This window comes from Salmo trutta, chromosome 37 (genome assembly GCF_901001165.1).
Source record: "Salmo trutta chromosome 37, fSalTru1.1, whole genome shotgun sequence".
Lineage (NCBI taxonomy): Eukaryota > Metazoa > Chordata > Actinopteri > Salmoniformes > Salmonidae > Salmo > Salmo trutta.
In genome coordinates, this window is record NC_042993.1 from 19,910,784 (window position 1) to 19,929,652 (window position 18,869).

The 18,869-nt window shown below is 40.8% G+C and overlaps 1 pseudogene; it reads right to left on the reverse strand.

Moving 5' to 3' along the window:
- Positions 1-806: 806 nt before the first annotated feature.
- On the reverse strand, positions 807-18,622 carry LOC115176606 (purine nucleoside phosphorylase-like; annotated as a pseudogene).
- Positions 18,623-18,869: the final 247 nt, after the last annotated feature.

Consider the following 18,869-nt stretch of genomic DNA (forward strand, 5'->3'; position numbering starts at 1 on the left):
GTTTACTAATAGTGTATTAGCTATTTTATAGTACACTCAGCTAAGCAGGTCCCAGGACTAAATAGTCAACCATACCGTTCCAATATTGTACAGTATTGCTCTGCATACAACTTTAAATACTCTGAAATAAGGTGGAGATAGGTATTTTAGTTTCTTCTCACAAAAATGATTAGATGTGTTAGTTCAGCCGTATTGTTCAGGCTCAGTATACACAAAGCCGCCTGGCCATATAATCTTGTTTATTGTGATCAAAAAGGCTAAACTGATCCTAGATCACAATCCTACTCTCACACTTTGTGGATACGGGCCCTGGACTGACTGTAACACCAGAATCAGCCACCCTGGTCTTGTCTATTGTATACAATGAGAGATGATTGTCTCTTCAAGTTGAGCACTGTCTCAAGGGAGGGCTACTTTTCTTCTACTGTCTCCTCTATTACTAGCCAATGTACAAGGTCAGAACTCCTGAATATCCAATGTGATTATATCCACGTTTACTTTGAGCCTGACCCTGAGTAGATTGGTTTAACCTTGGTTTACCCCATTTTTACACACAAGTGCACTACCTTTTAGTTATTTAGCAGACACTCTTATTCAGAACAATTTACAGGCGCAATTAGGATTAATTGCCTTGATCAAGGGCACGTCGGCAGATTTTTCACTTTGTCGGCTCGGGTACTCGAACCAGCGGCCTTTCAGTTTCTGGTCCAATGCTCTTATCCCCTAGTCTACCTGCCACCCCACTATTCACACGCATGCACTGACGAACTCACACAGACACAAATAAACACACTAAAAGTCTATGATCTATATATCTACTGTATGTTTATTTATATATGTATCTATATATTTACAATGGGAAAACCTTGAACACAGTGTTCTCCAAGCTTATCGCTACAGTGCAGAAGGTACCACTGCGCCATATTGGCAGAGGAGCCCTGTGAAAGATGGCAGTGTTTTCTTATAGATGAATGCACTTCGATTTACTGTAAGACAAGGCAGTGAACAGAGCGTTTGCTTTGGCAAGATACCAAGTTTTTCTGTACATTTTTTCTGTTGCTGTGTAAATTCTTACAACAAACATATTATTTCTACATGAGCTCTCACTGTTTTTGCAGTCATACTAACTCGCAGCACTGTAATTGTTAAGCATGAAAAGTCATTTTTCATCAACTATGAAAAACAAAAAGCAAGCACTGTATAATTATATTAATCTAGGACGTGGTTTTTTTCGGTCACTAGCTCTGAATAGCAGGAGGAATTAGAAGAGAAAAGAACCGTCATCTGTGTATTAGTTCAGTTGCATATCTTTCTGCCCACTATTTGTCAGTAAATTATATTTTCTGATTGGAGGCTTTTCACATGTATTTTGGGGAGAAAAACATTTAGTGGAATGAATGTATAATCTCTCTCTCTCGGAATATCCTTAGGTAAGGAAAGGGAAAGGGGGATACCTAGGTTGGGTTAAATGCGGAAGACATTCAGGCGTTCAGTTGTACAGCTGGTAGTGGCAGCCCTTCAGCTGATGTTAAAAAGAAGCATTACATATTCTCATGTCAGTGCCCTATCATCAAATAATCATTTACATTTAACAGACTGGTTCTTGTGTAAAAAAAACTACTTTAGGACATTTTATTAAACTAGAAAATTGACTAAATTCTTTCATCATGGGTGGTTGATTTTTGTAAAGATTTACAGTGAATGATATGTGCATGTGTGCACATGTCTGTGTACATTTCTGTGTGTTTGTGTGTGTGTGTGTGTGTGTGAGAGAGAGAGTGTGCTTCAACATTAGAGTATGTCTCTCTATCTGTCTCTATCTCCATCCCCCCTCCTCCTTCAGTTGACGTTGATGCCCTTGTCCAGCTGGTGGGAGGGGGCGATAAGTGTGTTAAGCATCATCTGCAGATGCTCCGCCCTCATCTTGCTGATCTCCAGGACCTCCTCATGGTTCACCTTCTCCTCACAGCTGTAGTCAAGGGAGACCTTCACAATGATAATAAGGATACATTAAGATGCTCCTGTACCTATACTCAATAACTAGTCAACAGATGACAGAATAGATACGCTGAGCTGTTCACAGTGTGTGCAGATAAGGTACATAAAACGATTTATAGCAATAAGAGAAGTCAATCAATACCTTGTTGGTGATGAGTGAGAGACCAAGACCCTCAGGCCACAGTGCTTGGCCACTTACCTCTGGGACCGTACTCATGCCTATGGGGTAGAGGAAAGGGGGTGGGGAGTGCAGACGGGGACACGAGTGGAGGTTGGCAGAGAGAGAAAAAGTAAAATATCCAACGGGGTTGTGGGTGGCACTGGGTCATGGTTGTGTGTATGGAGAGGTGTTTATACTATTCTGCATCATTAATACACCCCCCCCCCCCCCACGTGTACTGCCCCCTGAGCTTTGGTCCCATTCCCAATGTTAGTATTTAATGGGAACATGGGCCAGATCTCACACATCATTAAAACCATGATAAAAAACATGGATACAATTTACACAGGCACATACTGTACGAATACAACGACGAAACATGTTTTACAGGCATAACCAAAAAGCATATGAATTCAAAATACTTATTAAACCAACAGACTCACTAACTCAAACAGAGCCTCCACTAAGCTGAAACTCAAGCAAGGTAAAGAAAAAACACCACATAAAAAATGATGGATTGGTAGACCTGAATTGGACTAAGAACACACTCACAGGAGTAATAACTCAATAGGTCACCAAAACAAGGAACCAAAATGGCTCTTCTTTGTCATCGCTTGGCTACAACAACAAGCTCTTAAGGTAACAAGTCGGCAAAATACATGTTCTTAGGGGGAGTGGATAATGAAAGAGGTCATGTGTTAGTTCTGCCCACTGTACATTGTTACGGACATTTGTTTGTGTTGTATTTTGATCCTGGATCAAATCATCAGACCAATTAGTGTCACAGCATGTAGCAGCCTGTTGGTCTATCTGTTGACCTAATCGCTAAGTTAATTAGCATGAGTCGGCTCTGTTAGCAGAGCTAGCGCCATCATTTATTAACGAGCTCAGCAGGTTTGGTTTTTTTACGAGGGAGGTCCAATTAGAGCAGTGTTAATGAACTAGAAAGGAGAAAAGGAGAGTGAGCAAGCCTGGTCTGTGTTTATATCGTTGTTAAACCATTTTGTGGGCTGGTGGTCAATTGGCTCTGACAAAACATCCCCTTCCTGAGTAGATGCTTGATCTTTATCCAGCATTTTGAACCACAAGTTATATTAAATATCTAGCTGTTGTCCTTTTAAACTTTAATTGAACATTTCCTAACATTAATTGTAGTTTGTTGCTCAAGTCATAGCCAGTTTTGGTGATGAAAAAAAATCGCACCCCAGGACCTGCAACATGCGTGCCTCAGCGATGGTCTCGAAGTTGGGCCCGCTCACCATGCAGTACACCCCTTCCCGCACAAAGTTGGTATAGTCCAGCTCATGACTGATATCCAGAGCTAGCTTCCTCAGGTCCTTACTGTAGGCATCTGACATGCAGGGGAACCCGATCGCAAACCTGGAGCAGAGCACAGCCCAAACAATACTGGCTTATCGATGGGACATATGGAGTGAATACTATTGCAATACATCTCTCCTAATCTACCAATAATCTGCTACTATTAATAATATGAATAATACTGTAATATAATACAGTAATATGATAGTATACAGAGAATACAGGCAACTGCCAACATAAAAGAAACACCAACATAAAGTGTCTTAATAGGGCGTCGGGCCACCACGAGCAGGAACAGCTTCAATGCACCTTGGCATAGATTCTACAAGTATGTGGAACTCTATTGGAGGGATGAGACACCATTCTTCCACGAGAAATTCCATCATTTGGTGTTTTGTTGATGGTGGTGGAAAACGCTGTCTCAGGCACCGCTCCAGAATCTCCCAAAAGTGTTTTATTGGGTTGAGATCTAGTGACTGAGAACGCCATGACATACGGTTTACATCGTTTTCATGCTAATCAAACTATCCAGTGACCGACCACTTGTGCCCTGTGGATGGGGGCCATGTCATCCTATTGGGACAGAGCCATGGTATCCAAAATAATAGCCTGCACAGCATTTTCCTACATGACCCTAAGCATGATTGGATGTTAATTGCTTAATTAACTCAGAAACCACACCTGTGTGGAAGCACCTGCTGTCAATATACTTTGTATTCCTCATTTACTCAAGAGTTTCCATTATTTTGGCAGTTACCTGTAGCTCTCTGAGCACAATGCATGGAAATCACTTTACTAGTCAACATACAGTATATTTGTCATGAATATACAACCTCCGAGCTGTAAAGGAAAAACATGTATTAAAGGTTCCATGTAATATGTGGGGGCAGTAGGTAGCCTGGTGGTTAGAGCGCTGGGCCAGTAACTGACAGCTTGCTAGATCGAATCCCCGAGCTGACAAGGTAAAAATCTGTTGTTCTGCCCCTGAACAAGGCACTGTTCCTTGGTCGTCATTGGAAATAAGAATTTGTTCTTAACTGACTTGCCTAGTTAAATATAAATGTGAGCAAATAGATTACTTGAAGACTATGTATTGCTTCCTCTTCCTGGGATTATTTCAGTTCTCTCACTGACTGCAACCCTCTCTCTTTCCATCTCTCCTCCCACCTTTGTGCTTCAGACTGTACTACATTTTTCACCCTCTCTCCTTGACTGTCCCTTCATCACTTCCACTCACCCCCGCCCATTCCACTCACCCCTCTCTCCGTCCCTCTTCCCTGCCTCTCTCCATCTCTCTGCCTGTATCGTTCATCATTGTAGCTGCACAGTGGGTGGTGTGCCCTCCCACAACCCTCTCCCTCTCTCCTTACTTCCCCTCTCTACCCCTATCTTTCTGTCTCCCTGTCTCTGGTTGTACCGTTCATCATTGGGGCTGCACAGAGGGTGCTGGCCGGCGAAGCCTGGCAGGTTAATGTGGTCCTTAATGAGCATGATGTCGCCCACTTTGAAGTCCGGACACAGGCCCCCTGAGGCGTTAGTCACGCCCAACAGCTTGAAGATCCGCACCGGGAATGTGACCTGGGGGAGAAGAGGAGGGGGATGGAGAGTGAGAGGAGAGAAATATAGGTGGGGAGAGAGTCAGAGAGAGAACGCAAGAGAAAGATATGAGTATACAGGAGGCGAGGAGAAAGGAGTGGACGAGTTAACAGGAAGGGAGTTAGAGAGAAAGGGAGGGAGAGACATAGAGAAGAGAGGAAAGGACGTGAGAGGTGAACAGAATGCTACCAACACTTTATTGTATCATTAAGGGGAAGAGGAGAAATGAGACATGAAATGTTTGTATTGGACCATTCTTGGTCATCTCCAGCACAAGATGTGCATACAGTCTGCCACAAGCATGCAGCCACAACTTGGAACTCTGTCTCACACACACACTTCTCTTTGGGGGGGTTTATGAATTCAGGATCTTGATATAGAAATGCCCAATAAGGTACAGATTTGGATCTTAATTTGATCACTCTGTTGCAGGAGAACTTTCCTGAAATGCAGGAAATGTAAAACTTGTAGTGTATTTGAGTGCGGCATATGTAAACATATGTTCATTTAAGTTTATTCACCAGAGTGCTGTCCTATTTTTGCTCTTTGCATTCATTATAATCCACATAAGAATTCACATTTCCTGTTGCTGCAGATCCTACATCTGTAAGTCAGACCATTGACAGACACACACGGCAACACTAGTGCAACATCCATAAACAGGGTTTGCGTGTGTGAGTGTGTGTGTGAGTGTACAGTGACTCATGAAAATGCAAAGTTTTGTCAGTTTGCAAGCTAGGAGTGTATACATGTTTATCTTAATTAAACATGCATGCCAATAACACTCAGCATGCTCCAATAACAGCCACTATACAATACAGAACTAGCGCCAAGGCTAACTCCAGCTGCATGCTAGCAGTTTGTATGAAAGGCACCACTCACAGAGGGAGAAGAGGTCAGGGAGGGCTAACAAAGCAAGCCAGCTAATTAACCTTGCCATGCATTTCCTACCAACACACTGAGATGAGAGAGATAACAGCTCACACCCTGATTGCAAATCAGGGGGGAGGGAGGGAGAGAGAGCGCTTGTGGGAGTGTGAGTGCAATTCAACAAAACAAAACCATATTGGTTTTCTGCTATGTACCAGGCACTTGATGTCAAAACCCACGGATAAAAGTGTATCATAAAATAAAGTTTTATTGGTAGCAAACTAGTAGCATCACCACGCCTTCTAGATATTGACTGAGTTCTCGCTGCAACATGTCTGTATTTGTTTTGTCTTTACGTAAAGTCTTGTGAGAGTGGTGCGATGTTGGTGTCGGAGGTGTCAGATACAATGACTCATGGATGTGTCCCTGGGCTGATGGAGTGTATGGACACCCTGGTGTCCCTGTCACACATACTGGACTGCTGTCCGATAATGTTGGGAAAGAAAGGGAGCAGAACAGGGAAGACATGGAGAGGTGGGTGGAGATGAGAGGAGAGAGTGTGCGATTGTGTGGTGGTGGTTGTGGTGGGGGGAAGAGAAATTAAGAGAGAGAGAGAGAGAGAGAAAAGAAGGGAGAGAATGAGAGGGCAGATGGCAGGCTGAAACCACAGCTGTATCGGTTGCATGTGCTCTGGTAAATTTAGCAGAAATCGATTTGTCGCCTTGTCTGGTGTACTGAGCCATAGGAAAGCGGTCCAACATCCACTTTAATCACACCTGTTCTTCTCTAACACCTTACACATTTTGCTGCATGCTCAGTCAGCCCGCAAGATAGGAAACCTATCTACCATGAGTAGGGTTGCAAAGCTACCGGTAATTTACCAAAGTTACTGAAATGTTCTATAATTTTGTTAATAATTAACAGAAAATCTATAGCAATCTATTGTAACTTTGGTAATTTATACATGAATAACAAATAACAAAAAAAATGTATTCATATATATTATTCATTTATTATATCTGTGTCGATATTGTTCATGAGTGTCTAGTAGACAGACCATATGGTTCATGAGAAAATAGCTGAATTAATGAAAAAAGCATCTAATCAACAATGGCATTATTTTCAATTAACTCTGCAACTCTTCCAAATATTTACTTTTTTCACAACTGCAGCCAGCTTGATTGCAAAACATTGACAAGTCTTATTGCAACTTACAGTAGTGAGTGGATACATTTTCATACTTTTTCGTACTGGTCCCCCATGGGAATCGAATCCATAACCCATGCTCTACCAACTGAGCCACACGGGACACTAAATTCATGTTTTATAGGATAGTGTTTTACAGATTTGTCAATTTTTTTACAATTGTAAAATCATACGTGATAAGGCCAGGGGTGAAAATCTGATATCAACTTTGGAGGGGACAATTACATAAAATTTTCTCAAGAGGAATTCCCGAGGGGGACACCAAAAGTAGTGCTGTAACACATAGCCTACATTGTAATATGGTAAATGTATATTGAGGAACCAAAGAAATAAGGTGTTTGTCGTACTCCTAACTACCGGTACCCAAAACTACACAACTAATCACAACAGCAATAACATTGGCTTTAACAAATCTTAGTTCAATCACCAGTTTAAGTTGAGAGTGGGGGTATCCATGGCATTTTTCAATTATGTTCCTATTTTACAAGTAAAAAAAATGGAGAACCTTTCATAATGTTGCCAAACAAAGACTTAACAAACTTACCTGAGACTCCCTGTCTCTGCCAGTCTGTCCCTGCATATCTGTCCTCAACTCTGCTGTCTGTGTGCCATCTGTTGCCTGCTCTGCCTAATGACATCATTGTGAAACATTTCCATTAGAATTTCATTTCTTTCTTATGAACATTTTATCAACTAGTCTTTGAGATATTAGGCTACTAGGGTTCTTACTTTGCGTTTTGGTGTACTGAAAAATACTCTGATGTCCGTCTTTTATTTTTCTGCCATTTTTCTACCTGGCTGGCTGGCTGGCTACACACACACACACACAGTGTGTAGGTTATTTACAGTGGGAGATGGGCTTCTATCATCTTATCTTTTATCATTCTATTTGGGCTTCGATCTAAAAGGTAGCTAGCAAATGTGAAACGGATTAAAATGAGAAGAGTTGACAGCTGTATGAGTTCACCATTTACACAACATATGCTGCAACCTTTTGTAATTTTAATAGTTTGTTTCATATTGGCTGGCTTCCAACAATAGCTGAATTTGCAAAGCTAGCGAGCACCACTTCCGTTTCAGTGGTGTTTGCTATAATCTTTGCTACCCGGGTTAAATAAAGGTGAAATAAAATAAATAAATAAAAGTTCCCTTGCGACAATTTAGCTTTTGCAACGAGACCATTAAATATGTTTAAGACAATGGTAGAAGAGAGTGTAGTTCTGTTCAGTTTGGACTTCAGTTTATCGCTAACCTTATCGCAGGGACTTTGAAGCACTAACTTACATCATCTGCATGCTGATCTTGGAATAAATTGACGATAGCAAAGATTCCATCTTTGACGAGGCCACATAAATGGAATAGGTACTAGCTAGCTTAATAGTTAATATTTGCGCGCTAGCTCTGCATATTCAGCTAGTGTGTGTGCGCGATTGACTGTATTAACCTCACTTCAGTTACGTTCATTGAGTGCCTTTCAGACAGTAGATACGACCCCTCTGTTACCTTGCCAACTAAGGAACAGGCAGTGGATCAAAACATTGTGAGGCAAAGGGTGGGGGGTCGCAATCTTTTGAAACTTAAAAACGCGCTATTAAGTGTCTATAATCAGCACAATTGCTTTCATTGCGTATTATTAATATTATTTAAATTACATAGTTATGTTTCAGTGATATATTGGGGGGGACAAATCATATTTTTCCAAGGATGGGGGGGTCGTGTCCCCCCCGTCCCCCCCGGGATTTCCGCCCCTGGATAAGGCCACACAGGGGCCAGATATTGTTACAGACACCTGTGATAATCTTAAGTACCCAAAAGTGCCACTAGATTTCTTGTGACAGATTACATAAAATCCTTAAAAGATACCAAAATTCTGGTAGTTTAATGGTAAACTTCCAAAGTTTCCAATTATATACCGTCCCTTTGCAACCCTAACTGTGACAGTGCTCACCTATGGGCTGCGTCTCAACAGTGTAAAGTTATTTCCTCTCTTTTGGGTCCTCTCCTACATCTACTCTATCTGAACAGAATTGACAGGTGAAAGCAATATTGTGGAGGTCAGAATTGAGAAACAGCCCATAGGTGGTAAGACATTGATCTAGAGGGCATCATTTGGTCTGTTGTTCTTTCTTTCTCCCTATAAACTGTCACCAAAGCCTCTTGCGGTATAAGATACTTCTGTATGTCCAATGGTGAGGCTGCAACCTAAGCCGTCCTCTGTGGTCACATTCAATTGCATTTATGCTGTCTTAACCAAAACAGTGGAAGGAAAGGACTCATTTAACTCTGGAGTGACATACATACGCAGTTTTACAACTGATTCACTGGTTGATTGGGGCTGTAAGTCGTGACCATGCAAAAACCTACATATAGAAAGTTGCTACTTTTAAATACTTTTAAAAACAAATAAGACAAACGTCACAACACAGGTGAACACCTGCTGGTACATACCTCTCATCCACTCAACATTTGGCCCAACATCCTTACAAGTTGTTTGAGAAAATGGCTTCATTCTTAAATTACATTTATTTGTACTAGTTTCTGAAAAATACTACATTTCATTGACATTTTGTTCAATTCACACCGAATGACCCAACAATGACCTCATTGCTGCCAGGGATATTTTTAAGAAACAGGGCCCAGATCAATGGCGACCCTGTCCTAAACTTTGTTAAAATATACAGCCTTCTGCAGAGTCAGCAGTTCCCAGGCTGGTTTCAGCTATCGTCTTCCTGCCTCCCACTTTCCTGATTGTGACAGAAAGTTAATTTGCCAAGGCCGGAGATTCCAGCCCCTCTCTGCTATACAAATTGGAGGAGTGCTCCTTCAGTTAACATAACCTTGTTGAGCCACAATGGAGAGTTTTTAGCATAGCGCTCCAAAAGAAAGGACCCATTTTGTTTCACTCTTTTCCATCTTTATGATGACTAATATAAGCAAAACGCACACACAGGTGATGAATATTTCAAAACATCCGGTGTCGCCGTAGCGGGAATGTGTAAGGGTTACAGATGAGCAGGGACTGGGTTGAATCCATGGAGGCTAGGGATATTGATGGTTAAAATAATCTGACGTTTCCCTGATCTCAAAGGAAAGGGTAGAGCAGCAAGGTAAAGAGTAGAAAGACTAGTAGTGTAAAGCAAATGTCTTAATGTTGGATGTTTAAAACGTAGCCTATATAAAATAATATCGATGGATAACATATGGGGCCTTTTGTAGCTTAGTTTGTAGCTCAGTTGATAGAGCGTGTATCTTGTAATATCAGGGTAGTGGGTTTGATTCCTGGGACCACCCATATATGTAAAATGTATGCTTCCAAGTCACTTTGAATAAAAGTATCTGACAAATGGCATATATTACCTGTTCATTGGTCAGATACTGTACATGGACTTACCTTACAGAGTGAATAGCCCTCGTAGAGATGGAATCTTCCTTCCATGAACACGCGGGACATGCCTTTTAGAATACCAGACACCCTTCATGACCCGGGACTGCGAAGGACACAGAACACAAGCATATTCTGTCACGGGAGGTTAGTGATACAGCATGTCTCATGTAGGGTTAGAAAATACAAATCTGTGAATTGATGTTTGTGTTGTTCATACTCCACGCATGAGAGAGTTCTATAGAAGTCAAATACTACTGCTGTATTGAAATACACTCTGCATGGACCACTGTTGTAATGATGGGGCGGTGAGTTGGAAGCTGGTGAAACATTTTAATAAAACAACATAACTAAGAACACGACACTAACATAAGGCAGTACGCCGATACACAAGAACAATAGCAACTGGTGAGTGAAAATGGGAGAGTGACATATAAAGGGGAGGAAATGATGAAGGTAATGGAGTCCAGGTGTGAATCATAATGATTCACAAGTGCGTGTAATGATGAGTGCCGGGTGTACGTAATGATGAATCCCAGGACCGGTGTTTAGTATTCTGGCGACGTCGTACAGGAGCAGGAGCAGACGTGACAGGTGTACATACATACAATGGGACCTACCCTCCATATGCTGTAGTAGATATTCAAAATGCATGGTTATGGAATATGAATCAGATAAGTATATTTGCATTTGAAAATAAATAATAGAACAGATCCCAAAGCCTATATTTAATCAATAAGGCCAGAGGAAGTGTGGTCTATGACCAATATACCACGGCTAAGGGCTGTTCTAATGCACAACCCAATGCGGAGTGCCTGGAAACAGCCATTTGCCGTTGTATATTGGCCATATACCACACCCCCTCGTGCCTTATTGCTTAAAAATAACACGGCTTTCAGCCAATCAGCATTCATGGCTTGAACCACTCGGTTTATAATCTCACATAGATCACACAGACTATATAAAGTCATTTGGGAAAGTATTCAGACCCCTTGACTTTTTCCACACTTTATTACGTTACAGCCTTATTCTAAAATGTATTAAATGTTTTCTCCCCTCATCAATCAACACACAATACCCCATGATAACAAATCAAAAACATGTTTTGAAATTTTTCCAAATTTAATACAAATAAAAAATTTAAATATCACATTTACGTAAGTAGTCAGACCCTTTACTCAGTACTTTGTTGATGCACCTTTGGCAGCGAATACAGCCTCAAGTCTTCTTGGGTATGACGCTACAAGCTTGGCACACCTATATTTGTGGAGTTTCTCCCATTTATCTCTGCCTATCCTGTCAAGCTCTGTCAGGTTGGATGGGGAGCATCGCTGCACAGCTATTTTCAGATCTCTCCAGAGATGTTCTATCGGGTTAAAGTCCGGGTTCTGGCTGGGCCACTCAAGGACATTCAGACTTGTCCTGAAGCCACTTCTGCGTTGTCTTGGCTGTGTGCGTAGGATTGTTGTCTTGTTGGAAGGTGAAGTTTCACCCTAGTCTGAGGTCCTGAGTGCTCTGGAGCAGGTTTTCATCAAGGATCTTACAGTACTTTGCACCGTTCATCTTTCCCTCAATCTTGACTAGTCACCCAGTGTCACGTCCTGGCCAGCAGAGGGAGCAATTGTATTAGTTTTGGTCAGGATGTGGCAGAGATTTTGTGTTACGTGTGAGTTGGTTGTTGGACTCCCAATTGAAGGCAGGTGTGTTGAGTTGCCTTTGATTGGGAGTCCTATATAGTAGTGTGTGTTTTTCCTTGGGGTTGTGGGTAGTTGTTTTTGCACTGCGTTTTGTGTGCCTGCAAAACTGTTCTTGTCGTGTTTATTGTTTTTTTTCCTGTGGATGCTTTACTTGTGTTTATTAAAAATATGAGTATCCACATTCCGGCTGCGCCTTGGTCCATTCCTGACGACAGACCTTACACCCAGTCCCTGCCGCTGAAAAACATCCCTGCAGCATGATGCTGCCACCACTGTGCTTCACCGTAAGGATGGTGCCAGGTTTCATCCAGACGTGACGCTTGGCATTCAGGACAAAAATTTCAATCTTGGTTTCATCAGACCAGAGAATCTTGTTTCTTATGGTCTGAGAGATCTTTAGGTGCCTCTTGGCAAACTCCAAGCGGGCTGTCATGTGCCTTTTAGTGAGGAGTGGCTTCCGTCTGGCCACTCTACCATAAAAGCCTGATTGGTGGAGTGCTGCAGAGATGGTTGTCCTTCTGGAAGGTTCTCCCATCTCCACAGAGGAACTCTGGAACTCTGTCAGAGTGACCATTGGGTTCTTGGTCACCTCCCTGACCAAGGCCCTTCTCCCCCGATTTCTCAGTTTGGCCAGACGGCCAGCTCTAGGAAGAGTCTTGATGGAGGCCACTGTGTTCTTGGGGATCTTCAATGCTGCAGACAATTTTTGGTACCGATCCCCAGATGGCTTCAACCTCATGGCTTGGTTTTTGCTCTGACATGCACTGTCAACTGTGGGACCTTATATAGACAGATATGTGCCTTTCCAAATCATGTCCAATCAATTGAATGTACCACAGGTGGACTCCAATCAAGTTGAAGAAACATCTCAAGGATGATCAATGGAAACAGGATGCACCTGAGCTCAATTTCGAATCTCATAGTAATCAGTCTGAGTACTTATGTAAATAAGGTATCGGTTTTTTATTTTGAATAAATTAGCAAAAATGTCTAAAAACCTGTTTTCGCTTTGTCATGATGGAGTATTGTGTATAGATTGATGAGAACATTTAATTTAATCAATTTTAGAATAAGGCCTTAACGTAACAAAATGTGGAAAAAGTCAAGGGTTCTGAATGCTACCTGAATGCATTGTAGTACTCAGGAGAGCATGCAGTGTAGGAACAGTATCTGTGTTATTGAAATAAAAGTGTAAGTCATCCGCTGTCAAATGTCAACTGTAATTGTCTGTTTAGTATCCTTCTGTATAGCGGGGATGATGGCTGAGACTACAGCAGAGTTGTGTTCGGTGGTGTGGATATTATGTTCATTTGACCCTGAGTTAAGTCAGAGGCGATTTGTTGAAAAGCGCTGCGTAGGGAGATGGGACCTGAATAATTACAACATTGTTTAGAGAAGTGACTTTCTTCTCCTCCGTCAGAGGTTGACAGATGGCAGAGGGAAGTTTAGAGGGTAGATGGTGTCAGTTATTACTCTGTCCATTGACGTTACTTCAGAATCCATTCCATTGCTGCATTAACTTGTTTTAATGAGCGTAACTGGATGTCATTTTATAAAGATTTGTTGTGAGTGACCAAGCAAATAATATATTTCTAAGGGTGCACTATCAAACTGGTTATGTAAGCCTTTATTTGGATACTGCTATGTATTATGTTGTGTGGATTTGATTAAATCTGACCCTATGTTTTTACAGGTTATTGGATAGGTAATGTTTTTTATTTGTTTGCTGTTACAGGTTCACACAGCATAGCACCTGTTCACAGGCAAACACCAATATTTGTATTGTCTAAAATCACACTCATTTAGAATGTTTGCAAATCATTTTGCTCTCCATTTAATTTACCAAAAAACGAGAAGTCTAGTGCTGCACTGAACATCGATTAGTGTTTTCAATGGGCTTCTTCTCTCTGACAAGCTTCAATTAACTAGAATATAATTGGGAAGACTGCAACACAAACCAAACCTGAAGTGAAGATAATTAAAAAAATGTCAGCTCTGTCTAATGATGATTGTCAAATAATGTTATTTCTAGGCTTCTCATTTGCTTATTTATGATGGTGTTGTTGACCAAAGACACAAAAGCTGGTTACTAGACAGGAGGCTATGGCTTTTCTGCAAAGACCCACCTTACTCTAATAATAATAGGAAACTGAACATTTGAGTGCTTATGAAGACATTTTATATTCACCTCCACATGATGAATATTTAAATATGTCCATGATATCATAATAAGAATTCCATGTGGAAGATATTAGAGCCTATTTTTACTCAAGTTATAATATTTTATTCATGGGGCGTAGTTATTCATTCTTGGTTCATTTTCCCGATAGCTGGTTATGATTTGTTAAGCCATGCAACATTTTGACAAACACACACAAATGCATTTCAGCAAGTAAATAATAAACTACTTAGCTGCAATGGTGTGTCAACGGAATCATTGAGGGACAATGTAAATTCCTCTGCTGTGCAGGCATAATTAAGAGCACTACACAGGTTCACCTGATGTTTGGGAGAATCAATGAACAAGCTAATTGGGGTGAAGTGATGTTTACAGAGAGGCGTTGCCTATTAGATTTGTCAAAGTGGGGGGGGGGGGGGGGGGGATTGACAGTTTATACCGAGCAAACAATTTCTGGTTACTTCTGAATTCCCAGACTGTTAGTAGGTTTTGCCTGGACATTTTAGAAACAGTCATAGGATGTTGTCATGCTAACATTGGATGTAAACCAATATTATCATGACACATTATATGTTTGTGACAGTGATGTCCTCTCACCTGTGCTGACGGGGAAGTTGGGGATATCTGCATAAGGGAAGATCTGTTTGTTGGTAACACCATCAGCGAGCAAGCCCAGGCCGGAGCGATCTTAGGCCTGTGTCTCGTCCGGCTCAGAAGCCATTCGGTCGTCTGATTGTAGTCTTCAGAAGAGCAACAGCTAGGAGAGATGACACTCAGGTAATTCTTTTTAAATAGACTGCCTGACTACAAACCATGTAGAGCAGGGATCGGCAACAGATGGCCCACGGGCCAAAACCGGCCTGCAAATGTGTGTTTTTTGGAGGGATTTAACTTTTTGGTAAAAAAAGAGTGTAAAATCACCAGGAATGCAGCTAAAAATGTGTTTAATTTAGGATATCTGTTCCCAAACATTCCCACAAATAAAGAGACGTGATCGTGTCTCTATGTAATCAAGGCATGAAATGATTGTTATTTTCAAATAAACATTTCTTTTTGGGTTTAGTTGTGGTTAATTTGCAGTGTATAAATTAATATAATTATGTTCTGGCCCCCCAACCATCCACTCCGATAAAAATCGGAGCCACCTGGCTGAATCTGGTTGCCTACCCCTGATGTAGTGTCACGTTCGTCGTAATGAGTGGACCAAGGCGTTTGTATTTCTATGTTGGTGGTTTGTATAGTTCCCAATTAGAGGCAGCTGGTAATCGTTACCACTAATTGGGGATCATATTTAGGTGGCCCTTTTTCCCACCTGCGTTTGGTCTACCTAAATATAAAAGCTCTACCTAAATATGATCCCCAATTAGAGGTAACGATTTCCAGCTGCCTCTAATTGGGAACCATACAAACCACCAACATAGAAATACAAATGCTAGAAACCCCCCTAGTCACGCTCTGACCTAAACGCCATAGAGAACACAGAGGGCTCTCTATGGTTAGGGCGTGACATGTAGAGACACATGCTTAATTCCAAATTAACCCATTGTCCCTACCACTCAATATTTAATGGATATGAAAGGATTAGGTATGAGCAATATGGTAATACTTCCATCTTACCTTCTGATAGGCTATGTGATTTTTTTGTTGTCCTATTGTCTAACACCTTCTATGTCCTTTTCAGAACAAGTCCCTAGGTGGTAGTAACAAGAGATGAAGAAGATACCGAGTGTATCCTTCTAGGAACAATATTCTTTATCATAAAAAATGATGCAAGGAAGACGAGAACATATGTATATAGATCTTTGTTTACAGTGCCTTCAGAAAGTATTCACACCCCTTGACTTATTCCACATTCTGTTGTGTTACAGCCTGAATTCAAAATGGATTCAATAGATTTTTTCTCACCCATCTGCACACAATACCCTTTAATGACATAGTGAAAACATGTATTAAGAAATGTTTGCACATTTATTGAAAATTACATACAGAAAAATCTAATTTACATAAGTATTCACACCCCTGAGTAAAATACTTTATAGAAGCACCGTTGGCAGCAATTACAGCTGTGAGTTTTTCTGAGTAAGTCTCTAAGAGCTTTGAAACCTGGATTGTGCAACATTTACCCATTATTCTTTTCAAAATTCTAATTGGTTGGTGATCATTGCTAGACAACCATTTTCAGGTCTTGCCATAGATTTTCAAGAAGATTTAACTCAAATCTGTAACTCGGCCACTCAGGATCATTCACTGTCTTCTCGGTAAGCAACTCCAGTGTAGATTTGGCTTTGTGTTTTAGGTTATTGTCCTGGTGAAAGGTGAATTCATCTCCCAGTGCCTGGTGGAAAGCAGACTGAACCAGGTTTCCCTCTAGAATTTCGCCTGTGCTTAGCTCCATTCCATTTCTTTTTTTATCCTGAAAACTCCAGTCCTTAACGATTAAAAGCATACCCATAACATGATGCAGTCATCACTATGCTTGAAAATATGGAGAGTGGTACTCAGTAATGTGCTGTATTTGGATTTGCCTCAAACATAACACTTTGTATTCAGGACAATAAGTGAATTGCTTTGCAATATTTTTTGCAGTATTTCTTTAGTGCCTTGTTGCAAACAGGATGCATGTTTTGGAATATTCTTATTATGTACTGGCATCCTTCTTTTCCCTCTGCCAGTTAGGTTAGTATTGTGGAGTAACTACAATGTTGTTGATCCATCCTCAGTTTTCTCAAATCACAGCTATTAAACTTTGGAATTGTTTTAAAGTCACCACTGGCCTCATGGGGAAATCCCTGAGCGGTTTCCTTCCTCTCCGGCAACTTAGGAAGTACGCTTGTATCTTTGTAGTGACTGGGTGTATTGATACAGCATCCAAAGTGCCATTAATAACTTCACCATGCTCAAAGGGATATTTAATGTCTGCTTTTTTTACCCATCTACCAATAGGTGACCTTCTTTGCGAGAAGTCGGAAAACCTTCCTGGTCTTTCTGGTTGAATCTGTGTTTGAAATTCACTGCTTGACTGAGGGACCTTGCAGATAATTGTATGTGTCGGGTACAAAGATGAGGTAGTCTTTCAAAAATCATGTTAAACACTATTATTGCATACAGAGTGAGTCCATGCAACATAGTGACTTGTTAAGCAAATGTTTACTCCAGAACATATTTAGGCATGCCATAACATAGGGGTTGAATACTTATTGACTCAAGACATTTCAGCTTTTCATTTTTAATTAATTTGTAAAAATGTCCAAAAACACTATTCCACATTGACATTATGGGGTATTGTGTGTAGACCAGTGACACAAACTCTCAATTTAATCAATTTTAAATCCAGGCTGTAACACAACAAAATGTGGAAAAGGTCAAGGGGTGTGAATACTTTCTGAAGGCACTGTATATCCAATGTATATACATGTTATATTGTATAAGGCAACTTTAAGGAAGCCTTGGTAAAGATTATATGGTGTTATAAAATATTATCTTTTGACGTGGGACATAACTAAATAAGAGAAAGTACCTATTACGTTTCACACAAACGTTATGGATGCTGAATTTTATATATATCAAATTAGAAGTGCACACCTTATTACGACGCAACAAATCTGTATAGAGAACAGTTTCATTTTCCTTCATTATGATCAAACAGGAATAACCCCAACTAATAAATCCGCCGAGGCACAGGAGGAATAACTGAAATAAGTGAGGAGATCTCACTGCTCTTTTGAAATGGGATGCCTGACCTGAGGAAACATATTCAAAGCAATTGTTCCACAGATTGTCAACCCCTAAGTGGTATTTTAACATACTCGGTTTCCAATTCAAATCCAATTTAGCCTCTTGTATTCACTGAGCGCACAGCATGTGACCTGACTTGTAAGTTGTTCTGATACAGGCCCCCTCTGAATGTATGAACAAAACAGTGTATTTATTGAAAAGCAAGAATGAATACTATAATAACCTGCAGTGTATGGCTCTCTGTGTCTGTGTATTCCTCTCAGATTCACATAAAGCCTTTGTAACTGCTAGTTTGTTTGTTTTAAACAAACATATTGAATGTATGTAACAATTCCATTTTTGTTTCATCATTTATGGGAAACACTCTGATGTGTGAAATATGATGAAGAAAATAACATTTACCATTCTGTACTTCCTTTGGTATGTGTGATCCATAAACAGGTCTGGCAGGTGCAGTCTGGTGGGGAGTTTAGAGTTAATCAAAGCTGGCGACGATAGATAGTGTCACTCAACCTAGTGTGTGGAAACTTTTCATTGGTTGATTTTGAGGTGGGAGATAGTGTGGGGTATATTCTTTGGGATTCCTGGAGAAGAAAAACAGGCCGAGTCACATGGAGATGTCTCCCAGGTCCTCGTGGGATGCAAAGGTCCGATGTGACATGGGTGCATGCAAATAATTACAGGGTTTCCTTTGAAGTCACGTTTTGAAGTCACGTTCATAGTGAA